Genomic DNA, 17,023 nt, shown 5'->3' on the forward strand with positions numbered 1-17,023 from the left:
TCACACTCATCCTTTACAATCACACTCCTCCTTTACAATCACACTCATCCTTTACAATCACACTCATCCTTTACAATCACACTCATCCTTTGCAATCACACTCATCCTTTACAATCACACTCCTCCTTTACAATCACACTCATCCTTTACAATCACACTCCTCCTTTACAATCACACTCATCCTTTACAATCACACTCATCCTTTACAATCACACTCATCCTTTGCAATCACACTCATCCTTTACAATCACACTCATCCTTTACAATCACACTCCTCCTTTACAATCACACTCATCCTTTACAATCACACTCCTCCTTTACAATCACACTCATCCTTTGCAATCACACTCATCCTTTACAATCACACTCATCCTTTACAATCACACTCATCCTTTACAATCACACTCATCCTTTACAATCACACTCATCCTTTACAATCACACTCATCCTTTGCAATCACACTCATCCTTTACAATCACACTCATCCTTTGCAATCACATTCATCCTTTACAATCACACTCATCCTTTACAATCACACTCCTCCTTTGCAATCACACTCATCCTTTACAATCACACTCATCCTTTACAATCACACTCATCCTTTGCAATCACACTCATCCTTTACAATCACACTCATCCTTTACAATCACACTCATCCTTTACAATCACACTCATCCTTGGCTCTGATGGTATATCACCAAGGTGACAATGATTCCATCATAATTTCAATAAACAATAAGACAAATGCAATTTGATATTTTTTTTATTAAATGATTTGAAATTAAAAACAATAAAATGCTGTTTGCATTTTGGTCAGTTCAAGTTCCACATTTTTTCATGGTTGACTGCACGCCATTTTGAGTTGGGAAGAAATTTTTAAGCTAAGTAAACTTGACAGAACTCGTAGTAAACTTTTTCCCCTGCGCAACAACCATTGTATACTTCCAAGTCTTCCATGGCTCGAGCGCACAGGTAGCACAAACGGTAAACTTCATTATCCGACTTGCACATTTTAGGACGGGGCACTTTAAAGTCAATTTTCCGATCATGAGGGATGCTCTCGGAGAGAATGACTAGCGACAAAAATATGCAAAAAATGAGTGTCGATTTCATCTGGAAAATAAAATATAACAAATTAAATAAAAGAAATTTACAATGTTAATAAATTTATTCAAAGGCGATACCTATAAAAGGACTAGCAACCATGCAAATGTAGTGTTCATAGCTGAAGGAGGGGGCATGCTTATCATCACTGTGAAGTACATTTTCTGATAAACAAATGTGCAGAGTTTTAATGACACAGGCTGGAAAGAAGTAAAGTCCTTTGTGAGTTTCGTCTGTATGAGCTTTTGGTTCGTCTAACAACTTTATTCCCTTCCAGTTGCAAATTAATAGATGAAATATTTGCTTGATCATCTCGATATATTTCAATAGATTTTTTTTCTCCTTTTCAAACCAGCATCCGAGCCTAAGAATTTAATTTATCAAAACAAAAAAATCTGGAATAAATTAAAATGTGAAGCCAATTTTACTAAAAAAACACTACCTTGTCTGTTTATCTATGGCATCTAAAACGAACTACTATTAGGTTGCAGAATTTAAAATTTTGATTTCAAATGATGTATTTTCATATAAGTTTTCATTATAATACCTTTACTTTATATATCATTTTAAAGAGCGTTTTTCACTCTATCTAATCATTTAAAAACAATTATGTCTTCTTTTCAGAACGTTGAAAAAATGGAAAAAAGCAAATACGCATATTTCAATACAAGCTAGGCCAAAAAGCTGCTGAAATAGCTTGTGATATCAAGAAAGCATTTGGCCCAGGAACCACTACTGAATACAAAGCACAATGGTGGTTTAAGAAATTTTGTAATGACAAGTCTTGATGGTGAGTTTAGTGATCAGCCATCAGATGCTGACAACAATCAATTAAGAGCATCAATTAAAGCCAATCTACACACAACTGTTCGAAAACTTCTAAATTAGACGTAATGTATATAATGATTTCCAACCACTTGAGAGAGATTGGAAAGACAAAAAACTTCATAAATGGGTGCCTCACAAATTGAACGACAACCAAAAGAAATGTTATTATGAAGTGTCATCTTCCCTTCTTTTATGCAACAAGAATGACCAGGTTGTGACTTGCGATGAAAAGTGGGTGTTTTATGACAACCAGCGACGCTCAGCTCAGTGGTTAAATGCTGACAAAGCTCCACGACACTTCCTGAAGCCAGAGTTGCACCAAAAGAAGGTCATGCTGATTGTTTGGTGGTCTGCAACCTTTCTTTGTTACTAATATATATGCAGATGATAAAATTATATATTCATTTGATAAAATAAAATAAATATATATAACATGATAAAAATATATATGCAGATGATAAAATAATATATACACATGATAAAATTATATATTCATTTGATAAAATAAAATAAATATATATAACATGATAAAAATATATATTCACATGATAAAATTATATATTCATTTGATAAAATAATATATTCACATGATAAAATTATTTATTCATTTAATAAAATAATATATTAACATGATAAAATTATATATGCACATGATAAAAATATATATGCAGATGATAAAATTATATATAAACACATGATAAAAACCACAGAATGCAATCTGAAATATTATCAACATTATTTTATTTTAATTTACTTTTTTTTTATTACATTTTCACTCCAAACAAGGCAAATTGCCACTTTGGTGTAGGGAGCTACTATCAGGGGCAACAACTACTGGGGTACTATGTAGGGATTTGGGCAGCAAGATGTCGGTCCATGTTACACTTGAACTTCTGCATGTCAGTACTGTTGGGGAAGCAGGGACCTGGAATGGAATTCCAGAGTCTAGCGGTTCTGGGGAAGAAACTATTGGAGTAAAAAAATCTTTTACATCTAGGGATCTCTACAGTGTGGGGGTGGGATTTAGCAGCCTGTCGGGTTTGTCGAGGGTGCTCACGTCGTGGGGCACAAGTGATTGCAGTTCGTCAGAGCATTCACCACTAAAATACTTGTAGAACAGGCAGAGGGATGCAACATTTCGTCGATGGGACAGAGGCTGAAGCTTAGGCCCTGAACTGGCATCTATCAGGTTTGCGACTCTCTTTTGAACCTTGTCAAGGAGCGAGAGACTAGTAGCAGATGCACCAGCCCAAATATGACAGCAATACTCCATACATGGGCGGATGGTTGCCTTATAGAGGTACAGTATACTTTCGGGTGTTAGTAGTTTTCTAGCACGGTAGAGAGAGCCCACCTTTCTTGCAGCGGCCCTGGCAATGCCTTCAATGTAATTGTTCCAACTCATGTTTCCTGTGAACGTTAGGCCAAGGAGTTTGAAAGATGTACTCATAGATAAAGAGTCGTTGGCCATTGCTATAGGTGGTAGAGAGGGTTTCTTGTAATTATTGAATGAAACTAGTTTAGTCTTGGCAGCATTGAACCCAACCAACCACTTTTGTCCCCATTCCACCACAGATTGGAGGTCTTCCGCTAGTGTTTCTGCCATTTCTTTAGAAATGTGTTCATTCGTCTTCCTGTCGTGCCTGCCATAGAGTGTAGTGTCATCAGCATATATACCCATCTCAGAGGCAATTTTGTTGGGGAGGTCATTTATGAATATCAGGAACAATAGAGGTCCAAGGATAGAACCCTGGGGCACCCCCGCATTTATATCATATTGTTTAGATGTACGACCGTCGAGGACAACCTGGATTTTTCTCTTATCTAAGAAGGATTTAATTATGTTAAGTATTCTACCAGTGATACCGTATGATCTAATTTTCCTGAGGAGACCCTCATGCCATACCCTGTCAAAAGCCTTAGATATATCTAGAGCTACCGCACCGCTCTGCCCTCCCCCGCTTTGTCCAGTGAATGGTATATACGTTCAGAGATTACAGTTAGGATGTCTGCTGTGGAACGGGCTTGTCTAAATCCATATTGTTTGTCAGTCAGAAGTTTAGCATCTGTAAGGTGATGGACTAGAGCATGCTTAATTAAGGTCTCAAATATTTTGGCAAAAAGTGGGAGGAGGCTAATGGGGCGATAATTTGATGGGTCAGTCCTTTCGCCAGAATTCTTGAATACTGGTACAACAGAAGCAGTTTTCCAACAGCCCGGAAAGCCAGCTTCATAAAGGCATTTGTTGTAGAGTTTGGAGAGAACTGGAGCTACTTCAGCTGAGCACTTTTTTAATAGCACAGCTGGGATAAGATCGGGTCCACATGCTTTTGAAGTGTCAAGATTTTTTATGATAGCATGCACCTGAGCAGGGGTGGTTTTCAGATCGTCTAGCGTGGCGTCTGTCCACATAGGAAAGTCAGGTAGGGGGTGGTTGGAAGGGTCCAGTGGGGAGTTTGAGGCAAACCGACTGGCAAGCATGTTAGCCTTGTCGGTTGCTGAGGAGACAACCTCATGATTGTTGGTTAGTGGGGGAATTGTTGATTGCCCATTATTTACTACACTGTTGTAGATTTTCCAGAAGTCTCGAGTTCCTAGTTTTTGTGCTTAGATGCGGTTTTTAGTGGTTTCCGTAAATTCTCTCTTAACTGTCGCTATTTCTTTCTTAACGTTATTTCTAGCTTCTATATACTTCAGTCTGTTTGAACTGGACTTATGTCGGTTAAACCTACGGTATGCATGCTGCTTTTGAGCAATGGCAGTTGCGCAAGTCGACGTAAGCCATTGGGGAGAGTGGGGCTTACTATAAAATTTCCGCATGGGAACATGCGCTTCGATTGCAGTTTTGAACCAGTCAGTGGTCTCGTTTGCACACTGTTCAGCAGGGAGAGAAAAAATATTTCTCCATGGGGCATCTCTGATTAGTTCCCTGATGGCTTCCCAGTCAGCCTTTTTATAATATCTTGTTGTTTTGAGCACTGGCTCTTCAGTTTTGGCTCTAGAGTTTAGGGCGATTTCAACCATTATCACTGCATGATCAGCGTTCCCGAGTGGGCTGTGGGCTTTCGTTATGCAGTCATCGGGAACTGTGGTCAAAAACAGATCTAGAAGTGATGCGTGTTGTTCTTCCTGGTCAGGGAAACGGGTTGGAAACGTAACAATTTGTGATAGGGAGTGATTCATCCTAAATACATGAAACTGAAATCCAAATTAAATTGTTAATAAAATACACAATTCGTTTTTACTTGTCCACCAAATTTCAATCATAAATATCCAACAGTCAGAAATGTTATCCTGAATGGGCTCTTCACTCACCAGCCTCTTAGCTTCTCATATTTTTATCAATTGGTTATTGAAACAGATTATGAGGCATCAGAGTTATTTTACAATTTTGCATAAAACAAATTTGATTATCATTGAACAACAATAAAACAAATTTGGTTATACGTAACATCTCACCCCCACCTCCAACATGGGGGTTGTTCATTTTGTTTTCATCTTAGGTGGAAAGGGTAGGGACAGGGTATGGAAACATGAGGGGAGGTAGATTGCTTATTCGTTGCAGCTTCTCAAATAATGCGTAGTCAGTTGTTGGCTGTCATTCCTTTCATAAATTCTTCAGTCAACTTGTTTTCCTGTGTAATCTTTGTAGTATGGGTTTGGCAGTATTTACGACTGAGGGTGAGCTATGCGTGTCGTCTAATGGTGTCCTGGGAAAGAGTGTTTTGATTTGGTCATTTTGCACAGGAATCCATCTTCTCTCCATTCTCTTGTTTAGGGATTGGATGGCTGGACTTAAACATTGTCATTGACATTGGGGCCTTTCAGCTCTTTCCCCATCTCATGGTGTCTAAGCCTCCTTTCCTTTTTTTTCCATGCTTCATCAGTTGAGTGTGGTTAAGTTGAGTGTCGTTAAGTTTTAATTCGACATCTGGCACTGTTGATCTCGTCCTTCTACCAAAGAGTCTTTGTGCTGGGCTGGTGCTTAGTCCCATTTCTTGACTGTGGGTTGTGGCCATTTAAGCTGCTTTGCATATGTCTACACTCTTCTGTAGAGTAAGATTCTGTATTTTTAGCAGATCCTTCTTGATTAACTAGTCATGGACACCTTCTACAATCTGGTCCTGCAGAAGTGAGTCAGTGCATCGAGTGCAGAAATTGCACATTTTCAATAGTACTCTTAGATTATTGTAGAACTTGTCAAATGCCTGTCCCTCACCCTGTTTCCTCTGACAGAACGCAAATCTCTCATAAGTTTCATTGAGAATTCCAACAGAATAATCTTCCAGTACTTGTAATATGTTCTCCACAGTGCGCTCAGTCTCCGGGGTGGCAAACTGCATGCCCTGATATATTTTCATGGTATCATTGCCCAGGCAGTTCTCAAGTTTTGAATTTATCTTGGTTTATGGTCGAGACCTGTCAATAATGAGTAGTTGGACCATCGTTTATGAAATATTTTCCAGGAGTCTGCTTTATTCCCACTAAATATGAGTAATTCTGGGGGCCTTGATGTGTAAGCTGGACATATCACCAGTCATGGAGACAGTATTAGTTGCAGTAGTCATATTCTCTTCAGCAGACAGTGCCGTGACAAACATGTTTGTTTGGAAATTAATACAGAGACAAAAAAAAAAGTTTAGGCAAGAATCAGTTTGGGTCATTGAAAATTGATTAAAACTATTTAGTTTTATTTATTTATGCCATATTATTAGGCATTTCTTGTTTGAAGCCCACTAACGTCCAGCTACCAGGTTCTACCTCAAGGAACTAAGAATTGCAACCTCGCTCTGGATGATCCTGAATTCATTTTTACCTTTTTATTTGGTAAACAACAAAACACGATACACATCGTTTTTAACCGATCATGTGTTTGTCATCCTTCTTTGCTATTGCCATTACCGCTTTGCCTGGTGTCTACTTCTATTAGTTGCACAGTCGATTAGCACCTTCACAACAATATTAAGAATATTATTATTCAAATTTTGATCAAAATCCATTACATGATCTTGATTCTAAAAAATGACTAAAAGGTTAGGCTTAAGCTTGAGGCGTCTAAAGTAGGAATTGAAATTCAAGGAATCTTATTTAATTTGTGTTTAATGACTACAAATCAAATTTAATGCAAATCTGAAATATTTGAATTTTTAGAACTAGCAAGGAAACCCAACCTTGCTCGGGATTGAATGAGTAACAACGAATATTCCACACTTCAACTACTTTTATTGTCATTGAAATTGATGAAATCGCTCACTTTTCAATTTAGTCAATAGATTGCCGGTTCAATAGGAAGCTTTACATGTTTTCCTTTAGTGACTTAGTTCACAATATATTGTAGTCTGTATTGACTGTGGAGAAACTACTGCTGATTTTATAAAAAAATTATATAATGACTTGAGTTAAAGTTTAAAAAGCAAAATTTATGTATCATGGTGTTCTAAACAGAAATATTTGTTTCAAATGCGCCCCTGCTTTATCAAAGAGCCTACTGTTGATTTATATACTGGGCCCTTCTGTTTGTGCGATGATAAAACTTCTCAAATGCACTTGTGATGTTAAGCTATATAAGGGCGTTAACCTTGGTCAATATTTATTGGAGGCATTCCGATACAGTATCTATCTAAGAACACTCCCATACATGATAGAGATAAGGGAAAATTGTTTTAAATTAGAAACCATCACAATAATTGGAAGCTCGATATGCCGGTTAGAGCAATCAGAGGTTAATAACATTTAATGCTGGAAATGAAACTCAAAGTTTATATTGCAATGCTTAAACGAAGAGTTAAATAACAATAACAACAACAACAACAATAATAATATTACTATTACTAAATTTTATACCGTATATCTTCAAAGAGAGGTACTATAATATATAGGGTTTGTTAGGAGGGAATGAGTAACGCACCCACATATACACATGTACTCAGAAAAATGTAGAAAATTAAAATATGTAGAAACTAAAAAGAAAAAAAGGCATTGCGATAACAAAAGACAAACTGAGCTTCCACCGTGCATACTCTCACTCTATCCTGTGTCCTCTAGGAAAATGTTTTTGGTCGGTTTAGGTTTTATAAAAAGAATACTGATTTAGCAGTCCCAAATCTTTGTTGAGACCGGAGATGTGGGTGTTAAGTCTGTACAGTCACACACACACACACACACACACACACACACACACACACACACACACACACACACACACACACACACACTTGCGAGCAAATAAACAAACCTTTATTCATTTCAATTTTCCCCGCGCATTTCGCAAAAAAATATGTTTTGTCAGCAACGACACAATTTCAAATACGCCCACACACTTTTTTCAAACAACAAAAGTAAAATATTTTTGGCGTACGTAGTTGAAAGCAGCATCACGTGAAACAAGTAACCAATGAGAAAATTAAGAAGATTGTCTTTTAACGCTTTTCCAAAAAGCAAAATATCAGCAGTAGCAACCGTGTTCTGGAGCCACCCAAAATGTATAAAACAGTCGTCTACTGAGAGATTTCAGCTTTTCCCCTTTCAGCTCGCTTCGACTACACAACGAGAACATGCCTCTCGTGTTCACAACATCGTCACTGCCAATACCGTCAACACCACCATACACACGCCACGCGGATACTCAAAAATCAATTGTGCACACATGCATTCATTCCGCACATCTTCTAAATTAAAAACAACAAATCACTTTCTTCACAAATTACTTTCCTCATGAGACTTTTTAAGTAAGGCGAACTTCGCCAGATAGAAACAAACATAAAAATAATCTTATTTTCACACACGACTTTACCCTTCTAAACTTATTAATTCTACAAAGAACTTTCACCTAACATTCTAATCATAATGACTTCGAAAGAATTTTCACCAATTGGACCTTTGTTTATTCACCTTGTTGTTTTTGTTAAAAAATAAATGCGGTGCATTTTAAATCAGGTGTCGTTTTCTTTCATTCTTTTTATTATTATTATTATTATTATTTTGTTTGGGGCAAAAAAATTAAATTTTTCTTAAATTTTGAACCCCTGCAAGTCTCAGAATGAGTTTCTTTTCATATATTTTTCTTTTTATTGTGCCCGAAAGTTGGAGGCTATAAGGACGCATTTTATGTTGTCTAAAGCAAGTGGAAAGTGTGCAAGTATGTCGCAAACTATTTTAGGGAGTTTATATAATAACAACCATCTGGCAGCCCCCAACTCCGTCCTAATCAAACAGGAAAGACTTTAAAAAAACACACATTGGACAGTGAATGCAACCTAAACATAGATGCACAAATATCGCAGTCAAAAAAAATGTAGACAAGTTCATCATAGACAACCTTCACAAAAACACTCATTATTATGTAACAAACGATGAACAACGAACGAGACAATCATTACGAAACAATCACTTCATAAGCATAAAACCAGCAGACAAGGGCAATCACCATCATGAACACTAACGATTACATAACAGAAATAGACACACAACTAGCAAACAAGGAATTCTACAAACTACTTCCCACTGACCCTACTCTCGCATTCAAATCCGAACTTAGCAACCTAATTAGAAGAAGACAATATGAAAAGAAACCCCATCATCTCCAGTCTCAACAAAGATGTGGGACCGCTAAATGAGTATTCTCTTTATAAAACCTAAACCAACCAAAACCATTTTCCTACAGGGCACAGGGTAGAGTGATTATGCACGGAGAAATAACAGCTTAGCGTTTGTCTTCACTAGGAGTTTGTCTTTTGTTATCGCAATGCTTTCTTTTTTTAGTTTCCACATATTTTGATTTTCAACATATATTCAATTCCATTTCCTACGCGTGTATACAAATGCACAGGTGTATATGTGTGTGCGTTACCCATTCCTCTCTCACCAACCCTATATACCATAGTACCCTTCTTAGAAAATAGACGGGATAAAGTTTGTTTTGGGGTTGTTGTTTAATCATTACAATATATCAAACTTTGAGTTGGATTTCCAGCATCAATTTTTATTAATCTCTGATTGCTCTAACGGGCATATTGAGCTTCCAATTATTGTGATGGTTTCTAATTTAATGCTTTTCCCTTATCTCTGTCATTTTATGTATGTATGTATGTATGTATGTATGTATGTATGTATGTATGTATGTGTATATCAGGTCATGTCATATGCTACTGGTACCATGTTACCCGGTACTACCTGCCTCATGGTCAGGTCACCGGCGACTAAACTGGTTCCCCCACCAGACTTGTTTGCTGAGGAGGGTGGCTAGTCTCCCTGAAGGATTAAAAACAAGACCTTCCAAAGGGCGAATGAACCCTTTTTCGGGGTCAACAGCCAACTAGCACCGTGTGTGTTTGTGTATGTGTGTGTGTGTGTTGGGGTGGAGAGGGCTCTCGTAAGCCGTGGTGAAGGCAACCTTTCTAGGAGAAGCAAATCTGATTTAAAAAACCAGAAAGTGGGAGACCAGTACCCGCATTAAGTTGGTCTGCAGTTTAACTTGTTGCTGGCTATCTTGCTCTTGCTTGTTGCTGGATCTGAACATTTTGAACCAAGAGAGAGAGACTTAGCTGTCGTACAAAGCTAAGACTCTGTAACATCATCTGTGTATAGATACTCCCTCAAGCATTTGTCTATTAAAATGGTCCTGTGGTGATGGAAGTCATTTTTGGGCTTATGGACTTTAAGTGTCTGAGGGAGTGGCACTCGTCTGACAAGACGTTGCAATCATCATGTATGTGTATATACGAGTGATGATGTGTGTGGGAGAGACGTATGGACACACAGAGAAATGTTATTTATCAAATAGCCCAAAATCACTGATATTTTACTATGTTTGAACAAAAGTAGAAACAAAATTAAGTAAATAAAAATGAAAATAATGAAGAATATTCTTCGTTTACATTTAAAAAAATAATATATGTGTGTATATATCAATTAATGATATTAGAATTTACAGTACCTATTTACTATGCCTCCCCACGGGACAGAGTTAGACACCAGGGTCGTTTTTTAACGTGGAGAAAAGGTACAAAAATAAGAATTGTCTCAGTCGTGAAGGATTTCTCCTCCACTGAAAGAGAACAAGAAATAGAAGTGCAGCAATCTGAAGAACAGATGGTATTTATTTGCTCCCCCACTGAGCAAATTAGGCACAAGGCCGTTTTTAATGTGAGGTAAAAACCAGCTCCCCTAAAAGTAGGCAAAAAGGGGGCACTCTGGTTACCAAAAATAATAATTGTCCCAGTATAGAGGGTTTCCCCTCCATTGACTGGTACAAATTATCTTAAGTGCAGCATCTGCCGGAACAGATACTACACTTTGATCTTGTCCCGAAGGTTACAGTAAGCGGTTGAAAAAATGAATAAATGTGTGCGTGCGTGCGTACGTGCGTGTGTGTGTGTGTGTGTGTGTGTGTGTGTGTGTGTGTGTGTGTGTGTGTGTGTGTGATAGCGGGCGAGCATACATAAAATCCAGATAAGCAAAGAAGACGTTATCCTTTCACACCGTCCCATACCTAGAACCATAATAAGTTTACGGTTGCAATGGAAAACAGCTTTCAGTTAGAAGTTTCCACTTATCTTGTCTGTCTATCATTCTTCAGGTACGTACGCGTACGTCTATAAACGTGTGTGTGTTTTGTGTGTGTGTACGACGGGTACGTGTAGAAGCACGTGTGGTAATGTACGGGTGTACATGCATGTATATTTACATATGCGAGTGTGTACATGGGCTACATGGATGTCCAATTCAACATTTTATGAAAGACTTGGTTTTGAATACAGACTACACAAGTTGCTGACCATTCCAAGTCAAAAATATTGGGAGGGTCACATTCAGATCTTAACTTAATTGGCTATACCCGTTCCCCTACCCGCTCTGCACTCGTGTTTCTATCATTCACACTGAAGGATCAGTCAAAAATATTGGGCTTTTGAAAAAAATGTTTTCGTTTTTTTTTTTTTTCGAAATAAAAGAACTGCTTCTTTTTCTGCTCGATTATATTTTCCTGTTTTTATCTATTCTTTTATTTTCGAATTAGCAGTTGTGTCTAAATCAAACTTCACTTCCACCCGGGCGACGCCGGGTATCCCCGCTAGTATAATAATAAATATGAAATCTGCATTAATCAAAATATCATATTTAATTGTATTTTACGACCGGGTTTCAAATGTAGGGGCCAAATGGTTTAATTGTTAGAATAAATGTAAAAATCAATGTTATAGTTATAATATTGAAAATCTATTAAGATAAACTATATAATTTTTTTAATATGTATACTCATTAAATTGACGTCTATAAATTCATTTCGGAATTGTTAATTAAATTTAATAAAAATAAAAAAATAAATAAATAATAAATAAAATAAAAAAAATTAATTACACAGGAGAGGGGATTTAAAGTATAAGGAAAACCTGAGTTGGATATTGTCTATAATTTTTAGGTCTAAACAATATTTATAAATCTTATTAACTTTATTATTATAATTAGTTTTAACTTAAATCTACATTTATTTAATTATAATTAAAATAACATGTTATCAGAGTAAGAAACTCTGAAACATACTTATTAGAGAATTAGGATATATACAATGATAAACAATAATTATACTTAAACAGGGAACAAGTTCGAAAAATGTTTATTAATTCTAGATTGTTGTTGTAAACATAACACTGAGTTATGTACCCTTAACCCGAGCTCTCCAGAAAGGAGAGAGAAAAGGGAACTGTCATGGCGGACCCAATAAAGGTACACATGTACGTCGCTTATCGAGGCTAACTACTGTGTCTTGTTGTCTTTCCCTTATGAGTGAAGTCCTTCCCTCTTAATTATACATGGTGTCAGAAGTGGGATAAAAACAAAAATAACGAAACAAAGGAAAAATACAACGACCCATCCTAAAAATAAAACATGAAAATACGTATGAACGATGAAGGACGCACCCTCACCACGTGGTAAACTTTTTTCGTTTCTTTGTTTGTTTTGTTTTTAATATCCAGTCAGTATACATATTCAATACTTTTTGACACTCTAGTTAAACACAAATATGTCTAACCCAAACGAAGCTTCACCAAAACATGCCGAAATCGACCCAATTTCTTTCATGTTACAAATGCAACAACAACAACTCACCATGCAAGAACAGATGACGAACCTCATGGCACGCCTTCTGCCCAACGGGCAACACGCTCCCACCCCATTGTCGCGCCATTCACGGGTGAAGCCCGAGCGACCAGTAATAGAACCTGACTCGTCAGACAATAAATGGATCATTTTTAAGGATGCATGGCTTCGTTATAAGGAGATGACACAACTTAACGACCCCACAGAAATCCGGAATGAGTTACGATCTGCATGCAATTCATCTGTCAATGAGATGTTATTCAATTTTATTGGTCCGGATGCCCTGCATAATGCTACAGAGGAGCAGCTGCTGGAATATATTAAATCCGTTGCCGTGAAAACCGTCCATCCCGAGGTATACCGTCAGCAGTTCTTTGTAATGAGGCAAAGTGATGGGGAGACTATCACATTCTTTATTTCCCGGTTGAAATCACAAGCGATGCTCTGCGCTTTCCATTGTGGCAACCAGCAATGTACAATGTCATTTTCCGAAGACATGATCAAATCTCAAATCATTGCTGGATTACGGGACACCTCCCACCAGAGCAAAATTTTAGCAGAGATTACGTCCCTGCCAACTCTAAATGACTTAACTAGACGTCTCTTGACTCTAGAATCTACCGCCAGAGCATCAAATCACTTCCGACCAGCAGAGATCACACAAGTGGCCCAATTTAAATCTGCGTCATCAAGAAAGTTTCCACCACCAGACAAGACCAAAAATGATAATGGCAAATGCAAAGGTTGTGGACACAAGGCACACCCAAAAGGACAAAGACAATGCCCCGCTTGGGGCAAATCATGCCACAAATGTGGCAAAGAGAACCACTTCTCAACCACATGCCATGGCACAGCATCGTCAAATGCCATAATGGGAGACTACCCAAATGACAGCCAAGATGAAGATTCTTCGTTCATATCGACAATGACTGCAACCTAAATGACTAGAGGAAGAAGAGGGGATCCCGTATAGGTCATGGACCAACAACAAGTTCACACCAAGCCGACCATTTTTCAATGTTACTATCACATTAGATACAAAGGCCCACCAACATCTCGGACGATTCAGACATATAAATATGAAACACCAACCCGTCCAATTGCTCGCTTTGGCAGACACAGGAGCTCAGACAAGTACAGCTGGTGTGGACTTATTGAACAATCTGGGGTGCACTTCTGAACATCTGCTGCACACCAGACATCGGTTACGTGCCGTTAATGATGACAACCTGCCCATTATTGCCACGATGTCACTCGGTAAGGCAACATGTTCGGAGGTGATATACATCAGCCCAAGGGTTAAGGGCCTGTATATATCACAAACGGCCCTGAAAAAACTCAAAATTATCAACGACGACTTTCCAGCACAAATTAATAGTCTGGTAGCTACAACGAAGATGGACCACAAACCAACTGACCGAATGTTAGCCCCATGCGGATGCCCATACAGATCACCATGCCCACCACTGCCAGACAAGCTCCCGTTTCCTGCCACACCGGAATATCGAGGAGAGATAGAGAGCTGGATCAAATGCTATTTTGCCAGCAGTGCATTTAATACATGTACACACCAGAAATTGCAGACCATGACCGGAGAACCGCTTACTATCACATTCCTCGACAACCACCAACCTAAGGCTGTTCACAAACCAATCCCTGTCCCTCACCACTGGAAAGAAGCTGTCAAATCCCAGCTTGATGCAGACGTAGCACTGAACATCATTGAACCAGTGCCAGCAGTGACACCAACGACATGGTGTTCGAGAATGATCACCGTGCCCAAAAAAGATGGCAGCCCACGTAGAACGGTCGACCTCCAAAATTTAAATGCAATGACAAGACGAGAAACACACCACACACCCTCCCCAATCAATCTTGTCAATACGATACCCCCAGGAAAAAAGAAAACTATTCTGGATGCCTGGAACGGATATCACAGTGTTCCTCTGGCTGTAAAAGCACGGGATGCCACCACTTTCATAACAGAATGAGGCAGATACAGGTATTTGCGAGCCCCCCAAGGTTTCCAAGCGTCCAATGATGGTTACACAAAGAGATTCGACACCATTACAGAAGGTTTCCCTCGTGTTGCTCGCTGTGTGGACGACTCTATCTTGTGGGATGATGATATGGCACTATCCTTTTGGCACACCGTTAGATACATCATACTATGTGCTGAAAATGGAATAGTATTTAACCCAGAAAAATTCCAATTCGCAAAAGACAATGTAGAGTTTGCTGGCTTCGACATCAGCTTAACAGGGTACAAACCATCTCAAAAATTACTTGAGGGCATCAGAAACGTCCCATCACCGACAAACATTACAGGAGTTAGATCTTTCTTTAGTTTGATTAACCAAGTTTCATATGCGTTTGCCCAAGCACCCATCATGTCACCCTTCAGAGAACTACTGAAACATAACAGCAGGTTTTACTGGGACGATACATTGGAACAACTCTTCCAGCAATCCAAGGAAACAATCCTAGAAAACATCCGGGATGGCGTTCGAACATTCGAAATAAATCGCCCAACATGTCTGACTACAGACTGGAGTCGAACAGGAATAGGATTTACCCTACTCCAAAAACATTGTGCATGCCCGTCCACAATGGACCACCGTTGTGGGCCAGGACATTGGAAAGTTGTATATGCTGGCTCCTGATTCACTAGACCTGCTGAGAACCGGTATGCACCAATTGAAGGAGAAGCTTTAGCTATAAAGTTTGGATTGGAAAGCTGCAAAATGTTTGTTTTAGGCTGCCCCCACCTGATACTTGCTATTGATCACAAACCCCTTGTGCCAATATTCAATGATCGTAGCTTGGACGAAATAAAAAATCCCAGGACTTTAGATATCAGAGAGCAGACCCTGATGTACCAGTTCAGGCCATATCAATACCAGGCGACGCCAAATGGTGGAGCAAATGCCATGTCCCGTATCCCTACACATACCACCAAGGTCGCAGCAGCGGAATTGGATAGCATGGAAGAAGCGTTGCAAGCTGGAATAGAATCCCGATACAACCAGGAAACATCTCCTATCAAGATGGTGCGCATACAGCAAGAAGCCGCGATGGATCACCAATACATGAACCTCGTGGAAACAATAGAACAAGGATTCCCTGAACGCAAGGATCTTCTACAGCCAAATATTAAAGAGTTTTGGAATATGCGAAGCGACCTATACACAGTTCAGTCTCTAGTATTCAAGGAAGGCCGCATATTAATTCCAAAAAACCTACGTCGCGAACTTATCGACCAACTCCATGTTGGCCACCAGGGGGTCAACAGTATGAGAAGCAACGCCAGACAACGTTTTTTTTGGCCTGGTATGGGAGCACAATTGCAGGAAAAGCGCAATCAGTGCAAGCGCTGTAACGAAATTGCCCCATCAAACCATAAAGAACCTGCAATGGAGCCTGTCCACCCAGAATACCCTTTCCAGTCGACAGTAACAGATATTTTCAACATGGCGGGACGGAAATATATGATATATGCTGACAGATATTCAGGTTGGACAAAGGTATCTTCAATGCAACAAGACGCCAGGATCTCCACAGTATGCAACATCTTACGCAGGTATTTTGTGAATTATGGTGTGCCGGAGGAAATTGCTTGTGACGGTGGACCCCCATACAACTCTGATGAGTGGAGGACATTTCTCAAAACATGGGGCATATCCCTCCGAGTCTCGTCGGCATATTATCCACCAAGCAATGGCAGAGCTGAGGCAGCTGTCAAGCATATGAAGAGGATATTAACAACAAATGTTAGCCCCAATGGTTCACTGGATACGGATGAAGTGGCAAAAGCACTGCTACTTCATCACAACACACCACCACCTGACATAGGTGCGTCACCATCAGAACTTCTATTCACTCATCCCCTGAATGACCACTTACCAAACCCCACAAAATTTCGCCATGAATGGGTGGAACTCGCCGACATGCGCGAGAGGGCCATTAACCAGCGTTTCCTCAACAACATGAAACA

General features: G+C 39.0%; 1 long non-coding RNA gene across 1 annotated transcript in view; it reads right to left on the reverse strand.

Annotated features, from left to right (window-relative positions):
* Positions 1–747: 747 nt before the first annotated feature.
* LOC145265445 (uncharacterized) overlaps positions 748–17,023 on the reverse strand; it is a 32,756-nt gene continuing 16,480 nt past the window's right edge. The window contains exon 2 of the long non-coding RNA XR_013864654.1: positions 748–1,113. This is a non-coding gene — a long non-coding RNA (uncharacterized LOC145265445). The remainder of the gene's footprint in view (positions 1,114–17,023) is intronic.

This window comes from Euprymna scolopes, chromosome 40, assembly GCF_053919585.1.
Source record: "Euprymna scolopes isolate OS-2025 chromosome 40, ASM5391958v1, whole genome shotgun sequence".
Taxonomy (NCBI): Eukaryota; Metazoa; Mollusca; class Cephalopoda; order Sepiida; family Sepiolidae; genus Euprymna; species Euprymna scolopes.